Genomic DNA, 24987 nt, shown 5'->3' with positions numbered 1-24987 from the left:
TCCATTTGAAATTCTTTGAAGAAGGCGGCTTCCAAACCCACCATGTTGGTAACTTACCTTCACAGTTTTTCCCCCCTCCCGATCCTACATAACTTGATCGAGCATGCCTCACCTCAGAACCTCAGTTCTGCCTGTAACTCTTTCACCTTGCGTTACTGGAAACCCTGGGAGAAAGTATATGACGAAAACGTCATTGTAACACTTAGTACAATGGGTAAGTATGTCTGCCAATCTTTCTTTTTCACTACAGTACTTTATCTCAAACGAACCTTCTTCATATTTCTCACTACCATAGTGGAATTTCGAATCTATATCTTTGCTTTGTTAAACTAAATCTTCTGATTTGATCATTAGAATATACTTTGATTGTCTACATAAAGAATGGTCTTCACTTCTCTTCTGGACAGCTCTTGTAGCAGGGTCTTGATGTGTTTTACTTCTTTGGTATGCTCTGCCAGGGAAATGTAATCTACTTCAGTTGGTGAAGTAGCTACAACTAGAGGTGTACATGTCCCGCTTTTAACCCGCCCATGCTTGCCCGGTGGCCAGGCGGGCAGGCCGCCGCTCGTTGTCAACAGAACGGGCAGGCTGCTTCACTCCCAGCCAAGCCAAGCAGAACCCAACCCGGGCAGGCTGCGGGAAACTTGCTTGCCTGCCCGTATTACTGCTGAGCTGCGCTACGCAGCCGTTTAGTCTGCGCGCGTCATTGTCGTATTATGAACGTTAATCAAAAGTTTTTATTTTACCTAAGCACCAAAAGACAAACCCCAACATTATATATATATGTATTAATTTCAGGTAAAAAAATATTGGTTTTATTTGTATATTCCTCCTTTACGCGTATATTTCGGGCTTCTTATAAATAAAAATTAATTGCCAAATGTGTTGATAAGCGTAAAACTCGAGAACGCCTGGACCAGTTCGGCTAAATTTTTTTTGCTGTGTTCGTAATTCTCAGGACAAGGTTTTTATGAAATAAAATTTTTCGAAAATCGACCGAAAAATTGGAAAATTTGACAAAAACTGAAAGTGCGTTTTCATTGTGTCCGTGTGTTTGTATTGCATACAATCTTGATGAAATTTTGCACACTATACCTTGAAACCAAGAGGAAGGTCACAGTCTACATAAAATTTCATATGGTGCATGGCAGAGGTTCCTTTACATAACGGAACTCGACAAATTGTACGTATTTATTCCGATCTTGATGAAATTTGGCACACTTGATATTCAAAGCAGGATGAAGGGCGCTGCCTGCTTAAAATTCTGAATGGTGCATGGCGGAGGGTACTTTACGCACACACTTCTACACCAACCTACAATTTTATTCCGATCTTGAAGAAATTTTGCACACTTAACCATCAAGAGGAACATCACAGTCTACATAATATTTCAGACAGTACATTGAAGAGAGTACCTTACAAAAGATTTTGACATCGTTTGCGGGTTACCATGAAAGTTTACTATGTACGCATGTTTCCATGGAGAAGGTTTTTGAATATTTACATGTGCATGTATATGTATATATATATATATATATATATATATATATATATATATATATATATGTTTATGTATATATATGTATATGTATATATATGTATATATGTATGTATATGTATATATATATATGTATTTGTCTATGAGTGTATATATATATATATATATATATACACTCATAGACAAATATATATATATATACATATATATATATATATATATATATATATATATATACACACATTTCTTTTAAACGAAATGTCTATGATCTTTTTGAAATTTGAGAGCTGTCTGACACATTCACAGTCATCGTGTTGGACAATTCGCGCACAGCAAATGTCGTTTAACAGTTGCAAACCATTTTTGGTTGAGTGAACGTGTTATATTGGCTGCAAAAAACCTTGATGTTAACGAAATGAATTTTCAGATTCAAAATATGACACCGGGCGAATTGTTGACATATAAGTCGGTTTATTCAGTTACTAACCAAGATGATATAGTCAACTATCCTACGGAATTTTTAAATTCGCTGGATTTCCCCGGATTACCGCCTCCCAATCTGTAATTAAGTCGGATCGGCAATCATGTTGCGAAAGGTAAACGAGCCACGTCTTTGTAATGGCACCCGGCTTGCGGGGAAGAAGTTAAAGAACAACGTAATCGAAGCCACAATTTTAAAACGAAAGTACAAAGGTGAGGACAGTTTGATTCCAATATCACTAAGATTCCGACCGACATGCCATTCGACTTTAAACTGTTATAATTTCCAATGCAGCTTACATTTGCCATGTCGATAGATAAATCGCAGGGGCAGTTGTTATATGTTTGTGGCATCAATCTTGAAAATCATGTTTTTCACATGGCTATTTGTATGTCGCATATTGCCCTGTCGGGACACCTTCAACTTCATTTGTTTACGCACCAGAAAACAAAACTATCAATGCTGCGTATCAAAAAGTATTACAATAAATGCTACCTAGCAATAAATTTTGACACTGATTCACTGATCACCACAAAAGTTGACAGATATATATGAGTTTTCATAGATAGATGAAGAGGAGATGAACTGAGGTGGCGGAATCCAACAGAGAGAGGACGAGGAGAAGGATAGAGGGTGGGGGGGAGATGGGCCAAGGGATGGGTTCAAAAATGGTTCAAATGGCCCTGAGCAATATGGGACTTAACTTCTGAGGTCATCAGTCCCCTAGAAATTAGAACTACTTAAACCTAACTAACCTAAGGACATCACACACATCCATGCCGGAGGCAGGATTCGAACCTGCAACCGTAGCGGTGGCGCGGTTCCAGACTGTAGCGCCTAGAACTGCTTGGCGACTTCGGCCGGCCAAGGGATGGGGAGTGGGGGGGGGGGGGGGGGGAGGTGATCAAAGAGATAGTGGGAGAGGACTAAATGGATAGAGAGAAAATACGGGAGGGAAGATGGACTACGAGAGTATGGAATAAATAAATGCCCAGGCAACGCAATGCAGTCTGTGCTGCACTTTTCAACACCGAAACGGATGGATATTTGTACTAAAGAAGTGAACCTCCATCCCCCAAAAAGAAGATTGGTCACCTCCCCAGAAGAATAAATTAACTACGCCCCTATTAACCACTGTACTGCAATGAGAACCAAATTAAGATTTTGGAATTCTAGATTCTTTAACTTTAGTATGTTTCAGCCAAGTATGACACCAATTATATAAATATTTAACTACGTTTCCAGGATGTATTTTACTGGTTCTGTGAATTCATTCGAAGTTGGAAAAATCATTCTAAATTGCCAAAATGCATTTTAACAAACTCGAAGGACTTGTTTCGTATCCAGTTCGTCTAAAAACTATAGAACTGGGAATACAATGGCGACCCTGAGCCATTTTTCGCGGCTCCTACGTTTGCGTCATGAGAGTCCACACTTGTAGTCTAGGTCTGCATCATGAGGGACCATATTTCGGACCATCATGATGCAGACTAAGACGACGAGTGTTTACTTGCATGATGCAAATCTAAACGACGACTCTAGACCCTCATAACACAGACCTAAACGACGAGTCTGAATCCTCATGACGCAGATATAGACGCTGTGGAGAGTGGCTCAGAGTTTCCATTATATATCTACTACAATACATTCATGGAAAAAGACGCTCTTCATTTTAGGAGTATTTGTAGTGTCTAGGTCTTCAGCATCTTGACTCTGCATGTGGGATTCCCCTTAATATACACTCCTGGAAATTGATATAAGAACACCGTGAATTCATTGTCCCAGGAAGGGGAAACTTTATTGACACATTCCTGAGGTCAGATAAATCACATGATCACACTGACAGAACCACAGGCGCATAGACACAGGCAACAGAGCATGCACAATGTCGGCACTAGTACAGTGTATATCCACCTTTCGCAGCAATGCAGGCTGCTATTCTCCCATGGAGACGATCGTAGAGATGCTGGATGTAGTCCTGTGGAACGGCTTGCCATGCCATTTCCACCTGTCGCCTCAGTTGGACCAGCGTTCGTGCTGGACGTGCAGACCACGTGAGACGACGCTTCATCCAGTCCCAAACATGCTCAATGGGGGACAGATCCGGAGATCTTGCTGGCCAGGGTAGTTGACTTATACCTTCTAGAGCACGTTGGGTGGCACGGGATACATGCGGACGTGCATTGTCCTGTTGGAACAGCAAGTTCCCTTGCCGGTCTAGGAATGGTAGAACGATGGGTTCGATGACGGTTTGGATGTACCGTGCACTATTCAGTGTCCCCTCGACGATCACCAGTGGTGTACGGACAGTGTAGGAGATCGCTCCCCACACCATGATGCCGGGTGTTGGCCCTGTGTGCCTCGGTCGTATGCAGTCCTGATTGTGGCGCTCACCTGCACGGCGCCAAACACGCATACGACCATCATTGGCACCAAGGCAGAAGCGACTCTCATCGCTGAAGACGACACGTCTCCATTCGTCCCTCCATTCACGCCTGTCGCGACACCACTGGAGGCGGGCTGCACGATGTTGGGGCGTGAGCGGAAGACGGCCTAACGGTGTGCGGGACCGTAGCCCAGCTTCATGGAGACGGTTGCGAATGGTCCTCGCCGATACCCCAGGAGCAACAGTGTCCCTAATTTGCTGGGAAGTGGCGGTGCGGTCCCCTACGGCACTGCGTAGGATCCTACGGTCTTGGCGTGCATCCGTGCGTCGCTGCGGTCCGGTCCCAGGTCGACGGGCACGTGCACCTTCCGCCGACCACTGGCGACAACATCGATGTACTGTGGAGACCTCACGCCCCACGTGTTGAACAATTCGGCGGTACGTCCACCCGGCCTCCCGCATGCCCACTATACGCCCTCGCTCAAAGTCCGTCAACTGCACATACGGTTCACGTCCACGCTGTCGCGGCATGCTACCAGTGTTAAAGACCGCGATGGAGCTCCGTATGCCATGGCAAACTGGCTGACACTGACGGCGGCGGTGCACAAATGCTGCGCAGCTAGCGCCATTCGACGGCCAACACCGCGGTTCCTGGTGTGTCCGCTGTGCCGTGCGTGTGATCATTGCTTGTACAGCCCTCTCGCAGTGTCCGGAGCAAGTATGGTGGGTCTGACACACCGGTGTCAATGTGTTCTTTTTTCCATTTCCAGGAGTGTAGAAATACAAGAATAAAATTACATTTTGCAATGTGTGTGGAACTCAACAAAATAAATTGTAATTTAAACTCATAATGTGTATTGCCTTACTCCACAAATGAATATTTTATTTTGCAGAACACTTTTCAACATAAAATCTTTACAAATTTTCCTTCAGTTCCCCTGAAAGTATTTTTAGGAGTATCTGGTTTGGCCTAAATAATATTTGGCTACTTTTGCAAACCCAAGTAACAGAAAATGGTTTACAAACAATAATTAATGTCACTTGGAAGGATTGAAATCAAAAAGTTTAGTCTAAAATAAAAATGAACTGTATGCATTACAAAATTTCTATCTCAGAAATTGACGCCCAGAAAGCACAAGAAAGAAATCTGCACTCTTAATTAGTAAATTTGCGCTCAAACTCATAGTTTCCCGTTTAATGTTCTACTGTATTTTCAATGTGTCTGCTGATTAGTGTTTGAATTAATTATGACGAGATCGTTTAGTCTGTCTGCATTAAGACGTGATCGTTTTTCGCTAATTAGGTTTCCAGCGCAACTAAAAATTCTCTCACTAGACGCACTAGTGGCTGGTATATTTAATATTTTTCTTGCCACACACGCAAGTCGAGGAAGTCGTTGGGAGTTATTTTTCCACCACTGTAGAATATCTCCCTCGTTCACACAGTGTTCTTGCAAGTATCTGCTGACTTCATCATGTAGGAGAGGAGGCTCTTCTGCCCAGTCCTCAAATTTCGCCATTTTGTACGGCCCTGGATTTGTTTCTTGGTTGCTGTGATTGGGCACTTGTACTGAAACTGTACAGGTTCCAATTAATATTTGCAGAATAATGTGAAGATCGTACTACACATAGTTGAAATTATAATAGGTTTTAGATGATGCTATCATTTATCGTCCTGTAAAGTCACCAGATCAAAACTAACTGCAGGACAATTTAAATAAGGTATATATTTTTGGTGTGAAAATTAGCACTTGGCAATAAATAATGACAAGAGCGAGGTTATCCCTGTGTGTACTAAACTAAGTCCGTTAAACTTCGTTTACAAGATCAACCAGTCAAATCTAAAGGCTGTAGATTCTACTTAATACCTCTGAATACAATTACGACCTACTTAAATAGGAATGGACACACAGAAAATGCTGTAGGCGTTTTAATGACAAAACACTCTTTTGGAGCATTGCTACGAAGTTGGAGAGCCTTACTATTGACGGAAGAGGTCGAAAGAGTCTAAATAAGGGCAGCTGGTTTGGTATTATCGTAAAACAGGGGAAAGAGTGGCGCGATCTATATATGAAATTTCGATCACCAACTTACACCTCCGAATTCGAAGAGATATTGTTGAGTCCCATATGCATTGGAAGAAATGATCATCAGAATAAAATACAAAAAAGCAGAGCTCAGACGGAGAGCTGTAGGTGTTCTATCCCGCGCGAAATTCGATAAAAGGAGACAAATAAGTTGAAAGTGGTTCGATGAACCCTCAACTAAGCACTTGCGTGTGTCTTGCAGAGTAACCATGTACATGTAGATGAAGAATATATGCATTATCTTAGGAGCTTACCTTCAGCACACATCTGTCGTGCTGCTTGGTAAACTTCAGTTTTTTCATCCTCGGTTAACTTTCTTAATGTGCGGTAGTTAGCCACCATAAACGTTGCAATTTTATGCAACATACTAACGCACATTTTCTGTTCTAGGAAGGCGTCAGCGGCTTGTTTCAAAGGTTTCATGTCCTGAAAATACATTTTCTCAACATACATATTTCACAAGTGGTTCTATAATATTCAGATGGAATAAAATTACAAACCTCTTCATCGTTATCCCGTACGGTACAGTGAGTTTTTAAGGCATAAAACCACGGTAGAACTAAATGTAGGGTTGGATCCTTGTCACTCTCTAGATCAACTGTGGCTTCTTTAAACGGCTTAAGAAATTCTATAAGCTGGCCAGTTATATGGTGGTCATAACCCAGCATCTTATCAGAGGCACCTTCGTTATGTAAAACAGCCTTCACTGAATCAATCTGAGAATGGACTGATACAAGCATGTCAAAATAACTATTCCAACGAGTTGAAACCCACTGCTTTAAAGATGAGTTCAGTCTCACACAGAGACCTCTTCTCTTGAAGTACGAAACCGTAGCCCGCACTGTATTAAGAATGGCTAATATATTTGGAACATTTTCTTTCAAAAACTGTTCGCTCAGAACATGTTTCAAGACTGTGTTTATACTATGAGCCATGCATGGAAGACGCTGATATACTTCGAGAGCTTTGACAATGTTACTGCCCTGGTCTGTGACAAACGTAATTTTGGCAATGTCTTCACAAGAAACACCCATAGTTTCTAAGCCATCTTCCAACTCGTTTCGAATATTCGAGCCAGTTTTTGGGCAGTCAGGAAACGCAGAGCACATTAGTACATATTTATTCAAACGCCAGTCTGAATTTATGTAATGCATTGTCACGGACATGTAATGCACCCCTTTGTAATTGTCTGTTCATAGATCAATTGTACTGGCACATATACCAGAACGAATCGCATGCACTATATCTGGGAGCATTTTGCTGCGCACTTTATCAGCTAAGGTTTGAACTTTCCTAGCTACTGTCACTCGGGAAGGCATAACATTTTTAATATCAACTGAGCCATATTTTTTACCTATGTCGATCAGTGTCTGCCCTAAATTAAGAAATCCTTCTCCCTCTATACTGCTAAATGGTCTCAGGTCCTTAGCACACATTTCGACGCACTTTTCGGCCACTAAATCTTTGTCCTCTTTCAAGATATTTCCGGAGTGAGGGAACTGCTTGTCAAATTTGCACACATGTCGTAACATACTCGAGGTTCCCGAATAAGTACTTAAGAGCTTTTTACATAGATTGCATTGAGACACACCTACCGATTTATTTGAAGCGGCCTCATAAACACACGAAAACGTTTCCCATGCGGCACTTGTGCTCTGTTTCGTTACCAGCATGTATTCGCCAGTTGTCAATTTTTTTTTAATCTCACTAAAGTTCGACCTATTCATTGTGCTGCCTCCACCGTTGCGATAAATGAACTGCAGGCTAACTACCTGGCTACTCTAGTCACGGTAGCTTGACAGCGCAACCTGTTGTCAGGCGCAGCAAGCTGAGCGGGTCCCGTGAAGCTTGGCAGGCTTGCGGGAACCCAGGTAGCCCGGGCTTGCGGGAGCCCGTATCGCCCGCATTGCCCACTATGCCTCAGTACACGCGCACTCTTGTGTTTACATCGCGGCAGGCTGACCTGCATGAATGGTTGCAGAGGTGCTAGGGGCAAGCAGGCTGCAAGGGGAATTTGTACACCTCTGGCTACAACACCTTGTGTCATGGGACATCAACTAATGTTAACCATCTACTTGAAAAAACATACATTTATGTGGAACAACACTGCCCATAGCAGTGACCTCCTTTCTAAACAAATAGTTTCTTGAAATTTATATAAATACAATAATTTTTGCTTATAGGATAATTTCTTGTCTAACAATTTACAAATTTTAGTCACAAGACTGATGTAGTTGACAGATGCTTAAGTACATTACCCAGCACCTATGATCTCTTGAAAGACAGCTGAACCCATAAAGGTGCTGCCATACAGGAGTGTGGGAATGGATCCACCCACATCTTACAGTTTTCTCCCTAGATTTCTCATCACATACTCCAATGAAAAGGTAACTTCCTGTCTAGCTTTCACATCAAATCCTGAAACATTGTTTTATGTACTAAGTATGCTGCTCAATATCTCCCTCAAATCACGTGGCAAATGTTTTGCCTATCTATATCGAAAAAATAAGTATTCAGATTTATGTCAGAATGGATTAAAAAGTGTTCACACATATGGAACATTAATAAACAGAGTTTAATGCAACGAAAAAACGAACTAATAAGGTAATATACACATATATATCTCAAAGTAACACTTACTTAGATAATCAGATGAAAAGAAATTATGTGCACAAGCATGACAAGTTGGACTGCACTGAGGCAGTATCCAACAAATGCCTACAAAATGAGTTATGGACCATAGTGCATGTGCTGACATAAGAATTCTGTGTTGACATACACATGTGTTTGGTTTGCACATATGAAATTTAAAGATACTATTAATAATATTTACAGTACACATGAGTAAAATGACTTTACCAAAAAGAGTTCCTGACAATTAAATTAAATCACTTTCTGCAGAGTACACAAGAATAATAATAATATTCAACACTAATAGCATTTTAAAATAAGAAATTATCATTAGATATTTAATGGCATTGTCACATTTCAAAATTGTAAAAGATCTACCCATTTAGTCACATGGCATATATGTATCAAAATCTAGAGCACAAATCTATTACATACCAGAATTATATAGTGGTATGAACCTGCAAATATAGTATGGCATAGACTTAAACTCAGTCTATAAACGAAACAGAAGTTTACAATCACATCATCTTACATACTACATTTTTGACAAAGGAGAAAAAAATGGATACTTATGGATCATGTCTATAAGCTTTTAGTTCAGTGATATTGCGTAATCCAAACAACTTCTATTAGGATGCGGATTTTCAAGAATTTTGAATGGTCCTATACAGTGGTGGATATAAAAACTTTGCGCCCCTAGGCAGACCATATTATATGCAACCCCCCCCCCCCCAAAAAAAAACTTTTTTAATATAATAACTATTACCCGATCACTTCACAGTTTCCGTTTTGTGTGGGAGATCTGTTAGCTGTTTCCGTACTCTGCTATTCATTGTTCTGATGGACATGTCAGCGGTGTAGTGGCGCTCGATCAAAATGTAATACGGTTCCTGAAATGTACGTGGTGTATGGCAGCAGATATAACAAACTTAAAACTGCATTGTGTTAACACATACTTCTATCGAAAGGCAACATAAACAAACACAAGGAAAATAACTTTTCTTTTGTAGCCTAAAAATTCAGCAGAGCGTGTAGGAGACAACGGATTTTTGTTATACATTCCGTTTTAATATGTTCTTTTACGTGATACCGTTGAAAATGAAAATAAAAAAGTACTTTTACAGATATGCGTTCAAAATTAAAATGAAACTGTCATTTAAGGATTTAACAACTTAAATGTGTAGCAGACAAAAAAACACGTTCGGTATTAATACATGAATCTATAAGGAACCGTAAGAAATGAAAATGAAATAGAGATTTCGGTGCACGAACTAATAACTAAATACAAACAAATACAGAACTGGATTTGCGATTACATAATTTTACAGACTAGAGTGGAGAAACCAAATTTGTTTTAGAATCTAATAGTTAATGTGTAAAGCATTAGGGTCCATGTAGCTAGATGCTGCATAATAAGTGTACACAATAACTTTAATACAATATGTAAGAGCTGAGCAGTTTTGTACTGCAGCTTCTGCTCTCACCATAGCTCTTTCTAACGGTATTCGCAAAGCTTTTACTTATTTATCGACAGAACTGAATTACGTTATTTATTAACACCTTTTCATCTGAGCTTACTACTCTTCGATAACGAATATTTCCCCGGTAACTATACATTTCAACAGACGCCAAGAATACGCATCAGTTATACAATATAAGTTGACTGTTCAGCGCAGAGCGGCCTGGGTCACGGGTATTGTTTCGTATGGTCTGGCGCCTTCGGTCATGTCTACACGTAAATGAAGTTTAGTTCCGCGTTCTGCCATCTGTAGGTAATACGTAGTCTTTAAATCCAATGAATGTGTCCTAAGTTATAATAAAAATCACATTATAATCTTAAATTTTTATAACTAATGTGAATAAATAAACAAACTCACCAGTCGGCAAAGTTTGCGTCTGGCTTTGATGGCAGAAAACTCGCTGCTCATATCTTCATAGTTCAGACGGTTATCAGTTAGGAGGTCGGCTTCAATGTGAAGAATGGACAACGCGTTCAATCTCTCCCCAGACAACGTAGAACGTAGGTACGGTTTCAGTCTTTTAAGAGCCGAAAACGAGCGTTCTGCTGAACAATTTCTAAAGTGCCATGCATAGAAATATTCTAAGTGCAATGTCAATATTCGGAAACACGAACTGTAACCTCTCTCTTCGTAAAAATTTACTCATTTCGACTGGTATGTCGCTGAGATGATTTCAAAAGTACACATTCACTAGGGAAGGAAGGCTCTAAATCAGTAAAAATATGACGCTTGGAGTTTTGCTGCACATTCAGCAATATAGTCATGTGAATTGTTATTAAGGTTACTGAAAACTGTGAAGGAGTCCAACAGTGTTCTGTAGCTTCCTTCCTCCTCACTAATTGGGCGTACAAGTCGTCGAGTACTGGGAGAAATGTTTCGACTCTAAATTTTTCCCTTCGTCAGAAAAACTTCTTCAGAGTCTGCTTCTTCGTCGTCACGAAGTTTGCGTTTTCGTTAACTTTTATAGGTCCACTCATAGTCTCTTATCAGTCACTATCTCCATGAATTTATTTTCATAATAATCGAACATGCCACGAACAGATGCAATAAATCTTACAAGTGATTCATATAATTCATGCTCTATTTTAGTATTAATATTTTCACTTTGTATTTACACTATTAGGTCTCTGGAGTATGTCCTCCAAACTTTCATCATGAATACTCTTTCTAGTCAGCTGAGTTGATTCAATAAAGCTGAAGCCTCATTTCGCAAAAGTGGTTTTTTAACATTTTTTTGACAATATGTGTGAGGGCATTAATAACGCCCTCCCAGTTTTCATATAGACTTACACCCGCTTCCTCTCTTCCTGACCAACGTGTTTTTTATAAGTTTTTTAACGTTTTGCTACCTGATTTCATGAAAGAAAGACGTCTATCCCAACGCTGTGTAAGAGCAGAGGAAAAATTATAAAGATTTTGCGCTACATGGAAAAATGAACATGCTTCTCGACAACAGCTTGCAGCACTAGTGCCGACTAAATTCAAAGTATGTGCTGCACAAGGCTCATAATGCGCTTTCGGATTTCGTTCCTTAATGCGTGCCTGCAAACCAATGTAGGTTCATGACTGCTTTCGTTGTGATATGACTGGCCTCTACAGTCAGTAATATCAGTGGAATTTGTAGACATGACTTTTAGTACGGCCTCACCTAAGTTTTCGGACTTGTGTCCTGGGTTTGGTAAAAACAGAAGAAAACGTTCAACAGGTTCACCATTCTCGTTCACGTACTATAATATGAAAGATAATTGATCAATGTGTGAAATGTCTGCAGGAGAATCTACAATTACAGAGAAATATTTGGCCTGTTTTATTTCACTTATGGTAATTCTTTTTATTCATTCGTAAAGAAACTTTATTATTTCATCATAGATTGTTGAAGAAAGATAACCTGTACGTCCCTGCCCTGGCTTTCCATATCGTTCAATGTGCTCTGCAAGAAAAGGATCAAACTCGGCCATAAGTTCAAGAGACATAAATTGACCATTGTATGGTAAATGGAATCTTTCAACTTGTCTACCTAGGGAAAGTCCACCACTTGTTAGTTTCTCCACTCCTGCAAACACCTTTTTCAACACCCTGCGCCAGTACAAAATGGCTCTAAGCACTATGGGACTTAACATCTGTGGTCATCAGTCCCCTAGAACTTAGAACTACTTAAACCTAACTAACCTAGGGCCATCACACACATCCATGCCCGAGGCAGGATTCGAACCTGCGACCCTAGCGGCCACGCGGTTCCAGACTGAAGCGCCTAGAACCGCACGGCCACACCCGCCGGCTGCGCCAGTACATCTTTTCTGTCTCAACATATGACTTGAAATGGTTATCTATTGTTCCAAGTGACCTTTTTTTTTTGTTAAGAGTGATAACTAAGAATTTTTATGTTCAAGTGAATTCTCATGACGAGATAAAATATTAGAAATATTTTTCCAATCTGCAACACCATTAGCAGCAATCGCGGCCTTACCTCCGAACAATTTACATGGTCCACAAAAAGCAGCACTGATGCAGGAGTATACTAGAAAATCACGCAAAGTTGCTTCACCATTTAAACGTTTACTGTAAAATCCATTTCTGTTCAAATATCTGGTTTTATCGCCTATAATTTTTATTTACACCACGTTACGTTGTAAGAGATCGTCGATTGTTGTTTAGTTGACACACCATTCTGCAGGATCATCACTAACGAGGTTATTTCTTTTTGTATGCCTGACTCAACACTTAGTTTTTTGTGAAACTCGAAATCAGGAACAATTTGCTTTCCTTCATTTTTAACTTTTGTTTCGTCTGTATTTACTTCTTTTACAACAGTTGCAGTGCCAGAAATATCACCCATACTACTTGAACTCGACGTCAAACCAGAAACATTTTTTAGAGAAAAATTATCTACTCTGCCAAGCGTTTTTAGAACATTGGCGTCTCGTTCTTGCCTTTCCTTCTATAATTTTCGAAATGCCGCCGCACTTATTTTTGCACTTTTGCTTTTTTTCACTGTTGTTCATGGTAATGTGCTTACAAAATTGTCAACCAACAGTCAAAACAAAAGAAAAAAAAATTGTAAAAGGAAGGAAAGGAAGACCGTATCCAGTTCCAATCGTACTACACCACACATGAGCACAAAGCTTTTTACTTTAAAAATGGCACATGAGCACAAAGATTTTTCCTTAAAACACGGAACGATGAACTGATCAACTCGCATTACTCGACGTAACTGTGCTATGAAAGGACGACAATTCAGAATAATTTAATTTCATTGTCACCTGTTTCTCTGTTGTCAGTGAACAATAGAAATACACCTGCCAGCTGGAATCCGTCTTGTAAAGGAAATGGGACAGTCCCTTTATTGGCTTCTGTTTCCCACGCCACCGGAATTTTAGCTGGGACGCAAATATGTTCTGAATATTCTTGTCACGCAAATAATTTTTACAATTTCTTGCAGTGAGGTGTGCTGGAATCACTCTTATCCCACTTATTCTTATAACATTTTAGTGGTTTCTGTGGGCAGAGAAGACAGACTGCAAAGTTTAAGTAGTATTGTTGGCAGTTGATGTGGTTTGTTGTCATTTGTGTGAACACTGCTGTTATGTCTACACGCAGATGCACCTTTTGTTCCAACACAAAATAAAAATAACCTTTCCTCGAAGAACAAAAGGTTACTGTAAACTGGGGTAACTTTGGCCCATTTTTTTCTTGTCTTTTCATATGTGGCAAGAAAACATAGGATAGTAACGTTGAGAAAATTTCAAATACTTTTTTCTAGCATAGTCAAAGACTTGAGCTATCATTTAATACAAATATTAAATGAAATGCATCACATCTATAGCTGTGGTACGATTTTTTAAAAAAGTGGGCCAATGTTACCCACACTCGGGGTTACTTTGACCCACTCAATCATTTCTTTAAAAAAAAAGGGTAATACATTATTGGATCAAAGTAACCTTAATAAATATCTCTAGAGTAGACAAAGAGGAGCATGATGGACAAATAAAACACTTAATTTTGAAGAAAAAACAGGAAATATTGAACTTTATTCATAATGAAATTCAATAAATTTACAATAAATATGATGGCATACAATATTTTAGCATTTTACATTCCCTTTCAAGGTTATAAAATGATCTCCAGTGTTTACAAAGAGATTATCATATGTTAAAGCTACAGTACAGTATGCAGTTGAGACTCATTAAATAAATAACTGAAGCTCTGGCACCTGAAAGTAACCATGTTTGATTGGTTGTGGTGGATTGATAACTCTCACCAAATCCTCCCATGGATAAAATAGTTCATCTTTTCGTTCTGGCCACTTGTAATATGATTTTGTCTTTTCCATGCGATTTACATTAGCTCCTTCCTCACTCACCTCTGACACAATTCCCGGATATTCTTCATGATTGTGCAAAACCATAACATATTCCCCAACTAGTAATTTTCCATTTAAAATTGTTTGTTGCTGGACATCACCTTCCAAATCTGATAAAGTTTCAGAATCAGCATCAGAGCCTAACACGATTGCATCCTCATTTTCTGAAGAATCTGAGTCGAAAAGAGTACTGCACAGTCTTCCCCTTATTCTTTTGATACTATCAGCTATATCTCTGCTATGACATCGCTGTACAATGTCTTCTGGTGTTATACTTTCCCCTGCAGTAACATCAATTTTCCTTCTGCGTTTTCTTATTGATGTTCCACCTAATACACATTTTCATTTGTCATGCAACGTCTTTAAAAATGCGTCTCCCACAAGAGAGCTGTCAACAGTATGAAATCCTAGTAGTCACAAAAGTTGAGATTTATCTGTGGGATAAATGCCACACTTCTTAAAACCGGCTTTCAAATTTTCAGCCTGATTTTCTTCAAGTGCACCTAGAAATTTTGAAAGCATAGCAGGAAAAATATCTTTTTGGAGAACTGAGTAGGAATCGCTGTCGCAGGAGTCTTTCCACGATCTGAGAATATGTCTCCATGCCTGTTTCATGGAAGAAACGAATGCAACATCAAGTGGCTGCACCAAGTGAGTGGAATTTGATGGAAGGCAAATAAATTTGATGTCATGTTCTTGACACAAACTTATAAGTGATGGGCGTATATGAGATGAAACATTGTGTCCTATTAATACTTTTGTTCCTGGTAAACGACATAAGCGAGCCAACACAAGAGAATTAAACCAGTCTTCAAACACTACTCTATCAAACCATCCAGATTTTGTGCAATTATACTGTGCTCCCCAAGGTCCATTCTCCACCCAGGTACTCCACAAATGTTCAGCTTTGTAGACAACATTGGAGGGAGTATTTTTCCACCTGCACTGCCACAAAACCTTAGAGAGATCGCAGATTTACTGTGGTTGCAAACAGTTTCAACATATTTCATGCCCCTTTTACATAAAACTTTATTAACGCCTGTGTCATCTGTCAAATTAGTTTCATCAAAGTTCCATATGTTGCCAGGAGGAATATCTTTCAGTGTAGTTTCTAGGTAGGTCAAATATTTGATCAGGTCATTTTCATTTAACAAGGCTCTAACTTTTTAAATATTTTTACTCAAACTGGTAGTACGTTCACTATGTCTTTTCAGAAATGATTTACACCCTTCATAACTTCGCACATTGTTTTTAAATTGCTCAACAGTAGCAGCTTTTCTTGAAAGGTACTTCTCCACTGTCATTTGAAAGTCAAATTCAGTGATTGGGTAAGCACACTCACTCAGCTGTATAAGGTGATGGACGAAACTTTGTTCCTCTGCATCATTAAATACTGTAGAATGTCCTATGTGTTTTTGATGTCATCCTTTTAGTTTATTTTTTATTGTACTGTGAGGAATTGAGAATGCAGCAGCAGCTCTTCATTGTGAAAGTTCACCTGACATTATCTGCTCAAGGCACTCTTCCAAAAATTCACACAGATTCGTAATCCAAGTTCTTTTGTATATTCTCTAGGCATTTTCAGACTATAAGATCTGAAACAAAAGATAAATACAACATTATTAACTACGAGATACAGATATATGCAAGATCCTTTTGGATTATTTTGGCCTTGGCCAAAGTAACCCCAAATTCTACAAAAACGTGCACCATTTTACATAACATTTAATTACATTATCTAAATTGTATTTCACACAAATGACAGTTTCTCACCATATTATCTAATAAAGGCAGAATGCTAAATTGCACTTACCTTATATTTAGCTTAACTGACATGCTCTCTCCAGGCAGAAGTTTTGTACATATAAAAGCCGCTAAAATTTTTACAGTCGATAAAAATTCCAGTGGTGCCAACACAATTTCACTTCGTGAAACTCACACCTTTTGTATCGTTCGTTTCACATTGTGAATGCATACAGCCCTCTTAATTCCATGTTAGCAATGTTACTTCCGTGGGAAAAAAATGTTTAACTTTCTCCGACAAGTGGGCCAAAGTTACCCGCAAAGGGCCAAAGTAACCCCAACTTATGGTAGTTAAGAAGTTTAATATAAAATTTGCAATGCCACATACTATTCGATTGCAAAGAGTGGGAACTTTGACATTGTGCAGGCTACAGCACAATAACTGAGACAAATGAAAGTTGGTTACTTCTTTTTTTCCAAAAAAAGTAACTAAGTAAATAAATAAATAAAATTTTTAAACTGTTGTGAAGTGTATATCACACATTATTAGATATTCTGCTTATGTTCTTTTCATATAAACATGTGTTTAAAAATGGAAAACATTACCAGAATCAACATGTTCTGCTAAATGGGTGTAATTAAATCGAAGCTCAGATATTGAAGACCACAGAACTTTCACATTAATTATAGTAATGGAGGACTGACTTGATACTTCCCTGTAATTTCTACAAGAAATTTAAGCAGAGCCGGGTTTTACATACTGAGGCCCACACATGTTACAGCATTTAGGAAACTGCTGTTAGTTTATCACAGTTTTTTAGGGGTCCCGATGTTTTCATGGGGAAAATATGGTAGGGTTAAGTAGAAGCCAACAATATACTCCAAATAATAACGTTTCAAACACTGTATTGTAGATTGCCTTCAAAACATTTTCAACAATCATGAAGATGATACCAGACAGAAACCCAATGTTAAATTTCCTTTCAGTCACCAAGTGAGCTATGTATATTTTGAAGCTTGTATTGTCAAATTTTGTTCTTAAGGCTTATTTAAACTAACAAGTTGTTTAACAATATTGTCATGTAGAAGAAGGTTTAATTAGATGAATGACGAACACTAACTTCACTTAATGAAGTTGCACTTGCACATACAAGAGCACGGAGCGAACTCCCTCCAGCCAGAACACATACGGTATACATACAGTTACAGAACATTCCAGTACAATGATTCTTGACATTTGTGGATACTTCCAGAATGTACTCAAACCGCATATATAAATTAAAATTTTACAATTCAGGTGAGTTTTGAACTCACAACTCTCCATGCAACAGTGTAGTATCATAACCACTACACCATGGTGACGGTGCTGCTCAACTTCTTCCGCGACATTGCAGTTTCCTTAATAGAACAGCATCTAGGTGTTAGGTCCTCCTGGTCTGGGAATGAGTCATCGGTCCTGCATACTCTGACTCCCGATGACTGATGTTCGCCCTAGTGGTGATCTTCTTAGAACTTCCTTTACCGCTACTCTCTTCATCACCTTTCCACTTGTTGCCTGTCTCTGAAGCTGCAAATTTACCCTGGGTTGCAAGATCCTTATAGGGCTTCATTCAAAGGACATGGACCATATCTCTGATCTTTTATCGTCTTGTGTCAGGGTCAAAATCTTCAATTTCATAAGTAACATCAGAAAACTTCCTTACAACTTTATAAGGTCCAAAATAGTGCCTGAGGAGCTTCTCAGAGACACCAACCTTCCGAACAGGAGTGAAGATTCAGACGAGGTGACTGGGCTGGTAGACAACCGGGCGGTCTGCTCACGTCATACCTTCAGTGATCGTTTTCTTGAGCCTGCTGTGTGCGGAGTCGAGCTAATAACTGCCAAGCTTTCTCAGCTCTGGTTAACACCTGGCCGGTGTAGCTGTCGTCCATGTCATCAGGATGCAACAGATACACAGTGTCCATCATCGGAGTCACCTCACTCCCATGCACCAGGAGAAATGGCATAAATCCTGTGGTGTCTTGTTTGGTGGTGTTGTAGGCAAACGTTACAAAAGGTAGCACCTCATCCCAGTTGCTCTACTCAACACTGACGAACATTGATAGCATGACGGCCAAGATCTTATTAAGGCGTTCAGTAAACCCATTAGTTTTCAGATGGTTGGCTGTCGTCATGTGATGAGTAGTGTTGCACCGGTGGTGTATCTCTGTCACAAGATTCGATTGAAATCTTTCCCTTAATCCATAATAAACGACCTTGGGGCACTGTGTTTTAATACAATGTCTTCCACGATGAATTTGGCTACCTCGAATGCTTTGGCTGTTTTCATAGATTTTGTAATGGCATAGTGCATCAGATAATCAATGCAAACAATAATCCATCTATTGCCACTAGCAGACGTTGGAAATCATCTGAGGAGGTCAAACCCAACACGCTGGAAAGGTGTTTTGGCTGGTGGAATTGGTGTGAGTCAGCCAGATGGTTTCTGAGGAACTGCATCTACATCTACAACTACATTTATACTCCGCAAGCCACCCAACGGTGTGTGGCGGAGGGCACTTTACATGCCACTGTCATTACCCCCCTTTTCTGTTCCAGTCGCGTATGGTTCGCGGGAAGAACGACTGTCTGAAAGCCTCCGTGCGCGCTCGAATCTCTCTAATTTTACATTCGTGATTTCCTCGAGAGGTATAAGTAGGGGGAAGCAATATATTCGATACCTCATCCAGAAACGCACCCTCACAAAACCTGGCGAGTAAGCTACACTGCGATGCAGAGCGCCTCTCTTGCAGAGTCTGCCATTTGAGTTTGCTAAACATCTCCTCTGGCACTCTCAACAGTGCCACACATAGTGATGGACACTCCTCAATAAACCTAGCCAGAAAATTCTCTTACGGATTCTATCCTAAATGTCCGGCCTCAGGTGTATCATGGAATTTCTGTAGAACATCTAAGTGCATGTGATTAGGAATCATTGGAAGCCACCTCTTTCCAAACAGATCAAAGTTTTTCTTGCAAAGTAATCCATTAACTACCTTAAATTGTCCTTTCACATCCTCTGACCAATTTAAGGCAAGCATAATTTGAGATATCTTGGCGTCCTTCTTCTGCTTAGCAGAGAGATCCTGTAGTGCAGTGAGACAGTCACTATATTCATCAAAGTCTTGATGGTCTTGCACAGGGTTTCTTGAGAGACAGTCAGCATCTTGGTGTTTTTTTCCACTTTTGTACACTATGGTAATGTCGTACTCTTGAAGACATAGTGCCCACCTGGCGAGTCGTCCTGTTGGATCCTTATGATCTGTCAAACAACAAAGTGAATGATGGTATGTAACAACTGTGAATTGCCTTCCATAGAGATAATACCATCACGAATTAATATTATTTGGAATAAACTAAACTTAACCTTACACAATGAATTTAAAACATTACTACATGGCCCAGATCACAGCAAGACATTGTCTTTTTGTTGTTGAGTAGTTTCTCTCAGTTTTTCTAAGTGTCCTAGAAGCACAGGCTATAACCTTCTCTTTCCCATCCGAAATTTGCACCAGGGACAGCACTGATCACATACCCACTGGCCTCTGTGTGTAGTTCTGTAGATGCTCTCTCATCATACAGATCAAGTATAGGGTCAGTCGTCAGAGCTTTTCACAGCACATCGAAAGAATCTTGTTGAGCTCCACCACAGATAAATTTACCATCAGCTTTTAATAACTCTTGGAGTGGCCTGGCTTTGATAAACAAAGTCTTTGATAAAACGACAGTAATAAGAACATAATCCGAGGAAGCTTCTCACATCTCTAATACTTTTAGGAATAGGAAATTCCATTATAGACCTCACCTTTTACGGGTCTGGCCGCACACCTTTGTTTGACACAAGGTGTCCAAGTATTTTGATTTCTTTTGCTCCAAAGAGACACTTTCTTGGATTAAGTTTCAGTCCTCCTTGTTGGAGACACTTAAGAATGGCCCTCAGTCTTTTTATATGTTCATCAAATGTCTCTGAGAACACTATAATGTCATATAAATAACAAAGACACACCGTCCACTTCAGGTGACTTAGAAGATTATCCATCATCCGGTCAAAAGTTGCTGGTACATTACACAAACCAAATGGCATTACCTTAAACTCATACAGGCCCTCAGGGGTGATGAATGCAGTTTTCTCATGATCAGCCTCATCTACTTTGATTTGCCAGTATCCCGAGTACATGTCCAAGGTTGAGAAAAACTTAATTCCCTTCAGACAATCTAATGTATTGTCAGTTCGTGGAATAGGGTAAATGTCCTTTTTAGTTATCTTTTTAAGCTTCCTGTAATCAACACAAAAGCGTCAACTGCCATTGTTTTTCCTGACGAGAACCACTGATGATGACCATGGGCTCAGCGAAGGCTCAATAATGTCATTCTTCATCATTTTCTCTGCGTCGTTGCGAATTATTTGACGTTCTGTTGCTGACACACGGTATGCTCTCTGGCTTATTGGCTGATGATCTCCAGTGCTAATCTGATACTTCACCGTCAGTTTGTCTAATTTGTTCTTCACTTCTGGATTGAAGAATTCAGAGAACTCTTGAAGAATGGCAAGTAGCTTCTTCTGTTGTTCCTTAGTGAGATCTGGTGATAGTCGAGATAGAAGATCTTGTCTCGTAGTGGTTGCCCACAGACTCAGCATGGGAGGTTTCTACGACGCTCAGCTGTTCTGCAATTAACGGCTCAGCGTTTGCTACACACGTGCATCTTGGAAGGATCTGTGGTTCTCGGTGACAGTCAACTAACCACAATTCACCAAATCCATTCTTAAACGAGACAACAGAGGCTGGGATGACCAAGTCATTCTCCAGTGGTATGCTTCTCTTACATTCCACTACAAGATTCATGAGTTGATGCATGGCATGACACATGACAGTTACCTTTCTAGCACTGACTGCAGGAATGACAACTTCATCCAGCATACATAGTCCCCACACACTTGAATGCACATCTTCCTGTCTACAGTATCTCATCTCGTCTAGCATAATCTTCGAGTGACCACAATCTATAATTGCCTGAGAAGCTTTCAAAAAGTCCCATCCGAGAATGAAATCATGACTACATTCTTGTAAGATGATAAATTCTAAGAGCTGTATATGGCCACTTATACCCACATGAATGACACATCTTCCTGTAGGTTTTACATTTTCCATTAGCCACCTGCAGCACAGGTGACAAAGAACACTTGTGAAAGCAGTTTCTTCCTCCATCACAGACATTGATACGGCAGTTTGGAAGCCATTCAAATTTCTTGTGTGTACATCTTTTTTGATGCATTGTCTCGATATACTGGCACCATTTTATGAAGTCGTCTGCTGTCGAAACCTCCTTCAGGAGTAGAGCATCATACATGTCCTCAGCAACACCCTTCATGCGATGTGCAACTTTATCTTCCTCCTTCGTTCTAGAATTCACTATTTTACACAGCTCCAAGACGTTTTGAATGTAGGATGCTATAGTTTCTCCTGGACACTATGCCCTACGCTTTAATTTATCTTCAGCCTTGCACTTCTGCCGTTGTGTGTCACCGAAATACTTGCACAGTTCTGTCTGGAATACTTCCCAGCTTGTGAACTCCTCCTCGTTGTTCTCATACCATTGCGTGGCAGTGCCCTCCAAGTAGAAGAATACGTTAGCCATACACATTGTGTCATCCCATTTGTTAAATTTGGCTATAAGCTCATATACTTTCAGCCACATGTTTGGATCTTGGCCATCATCACCAGAGAACCCGGAAGGATGCCTCATGTGGTGGCACACAGTTGTTGTCATTGTAATGTCCTCTTCTTCTTCTGTCTCCAATAGATTGAGATCTGTTGAATAGGGCTCGAACTTGGGTTTCTCATCACATAAACGGAGGCTCTGTCATGGCATGATGGAAGCCACTGTGTCGTCAATGATGTCCACTATCACAAGTCCCACTACCCAGGGCCTCCCCCAGAATAATGTCACGTAGAAGAATGTGTAATTAGATGAATGACAAACACTAACTTCACTTAAGGAATGTTTATTCAGCACTTGCACACACAAGAGTGTGGATAGAACTACCTCCAGCCAGAACACATACAATATATATACAGTTACAGAATATTCCAGTAAAATGATTCTTGACATTTGTGGATACTTCTAGAATGTACTCGAATTGCATATAGAAATTAAAATTTTACTGTTCAGGTGAGTTTTGAACTCAGGACCCTACATGCAACAGTCTAGTAGCATAACCACTACACCACAGTGACTGTGCTACTCAGCTTCTTCTGTGACAATATTAAAAATTTTTGGCATTTGTAAGTGCAGTGATTTTAAAACGTAAAAGGTTAAGATGAATACAGAGCAAAAATTACTGCACCCCTTAAGGTGCCACCCCTAAGTCAATGCCTAGTGGGCCTATATGTAAATCTGCCACTGGTCCTATATAAATATTGAAGAATTTATTTATTTCGGATGTCAACACTTTAGATTTCTCTGTGGCTTTCACCAGCACAAGATCTCCTACATCAAACTTAGAAAATCTGCCTTCATCGTCATGTCTCTGCTTTCTCCTATCCCCCTGCTTTTCCATCATCTCCATGACACACTCTTCTCTCTCTCTCTTGCGGTGACATTCTCAGAAATACAGTTAGCTGGTCGGCAACTAAACATGACTTCAAATGATGAAAAACCTGCTAAAGAATGTTGTAAGCTCTTCATAATATCCTCAAAATCAGTTACGTAATACATCCAACTGGTATAATTATTATTAAAAGATGTTCTCAACCATCTTCCAATTTCTCTCATATATTTTTCTGCAGGCTTACTCGACAGATGGTACATAGAGGTTAGAATATGCCTTACTTTTGCATGTTCAGCCAAGTCTTTCCAAGTTTATGATGTAAACTGAGAACCATTGTCAGATAAAATTGTTTTAGGAGTACCCATCAGATGAAAATATGTATTTAGAAACTTAGAAAGATTTGCTTACTGGTAGGTTTCTTAAGAAGAAACAGCTTTATGAACTACAAAAATGCATCAAACACCACAAAAACATAACAGAATCCATTCTTAGACTTAGGAAAAAGTCCATAGAGATTCACAGACATGAGGTCTAGGTTACTATTAGGCAGTATGTTTTGCATTTGACTTCTGCTTGTTTGGTTACTTTCCTTCACTATTTGACATCTGTCACAGCCAGCATTCTTCTTCTTGACTCTCCTTCCTATGTTATAAAAGATGTTTTCCTGAATCTTTTGCATACATTTGGTTGATCAACATTGACCAAAACTCTCATGCGTATAAGGAATTAAAGTATCAATATATTGCTCCAACCAATATAGTTTCCAGTCATCTGAGTCAGTCTTATATCTCCTGAATAAAATATCCTTATATACCTTATAATATTGTTAAGTCTTTTCTCCTCCTTTCTTACCCAACATGCTCTTAACCTATTTCCAATTTCAATCATGATTTTTATACCTGCGGATGTCTTTGCAAATTTTCAAGATCCCTTTTTCCTCTTTCATGCCTCTCAAGTGTTGTTGTTGTCGTTATGGTCTTCAGTCCGGAGACTGGTTTGATGCAGCTCTCCATGCTACTCTATCCTGTGCAAGCTTCTTCATCTCCCAGTACCTACTGCAGCCTATATCCTTCTGAATCTGCTTAGTGTATTCATCTCTTGGTCTCCCTCTACGACTTTTACCCTCCACGCTGCCCTCCAATACTAAATTGGTGATCCCCAGATGTCTCAGAACATGTCCTACCAACCGATCCCTTCTTCTAATCAAGTTGTGCCACAAACTCCTCTTCTCCCCAATTCTATTCAATACCTCCTCATTAGTTATGTGATCTACCCATCTAATCTTCAGCATTTTTCTGTAGCACCACATTTTGAAAGCTTCTATTCTCTTCTTGTCCAAACTATGTATCGTCCATGTTTCACTTCCATACATGGCTACACTCCATACAAATACTTTCAGAAACGACTTCCTGACATTTAAATCTATACTCGATGTTAACAAATTTTTCTTCTTCAGAAACACTTTCCTTGTCATTGCCAGTCTACGCCTGTCAAGTACATAATTTTAAATTCTTTCTCCCTTCTCCATAGTTATTAGAAGAGTCGCCCCTAAAGGTAGCATAGACAAAGCATCAGCAACAACATTGTCTGTGCCCCTAATGCATCTGATTTCACAACTGAACTGCTATAAAAACAAGAACCAATGAGTAATTCTGTAATGGTGCAGCTTACTCTTCTGCAGATCGTATAATG

At 39.7% G+C, this 24987-nt stretch overlaps 1 protein-coding gene across 1 annotated transcript in view; it reads left to right on the top strand.

Moving 5' to 3' along the window:
• LOC126457537 (homogentisate 1,2-dioxygenase) overlaps positions 1-24987 on the top strand; it is a 109848-nt gene that overhangs the window by 15188 nt on the left and 69673 nt on the right. The window lies entirely within an intron of this gene.

This window comes from Schistocerca serialis, chromosome 2 (genome assembly GCF_023864345.2).
Source record: "Schistocerca serialis cubense isolate TAMUIC-IGC-003099 chromosome 2, iqSchSeri2.2, whole genome shotgun sequence".
In the NCBI taxonomy this organism is placed as follows: domain Eukaryota; kingdom Metazoa; phylum Arthropoda; class Insecta; order Orthoptera; family Acrididae; genus Schistocerca; species Schistocerca serialis.
Note: the sequence above shows the minus strand (reverse complement) of the source record. Positions and strands in the feature narration are given on the sequence as shown.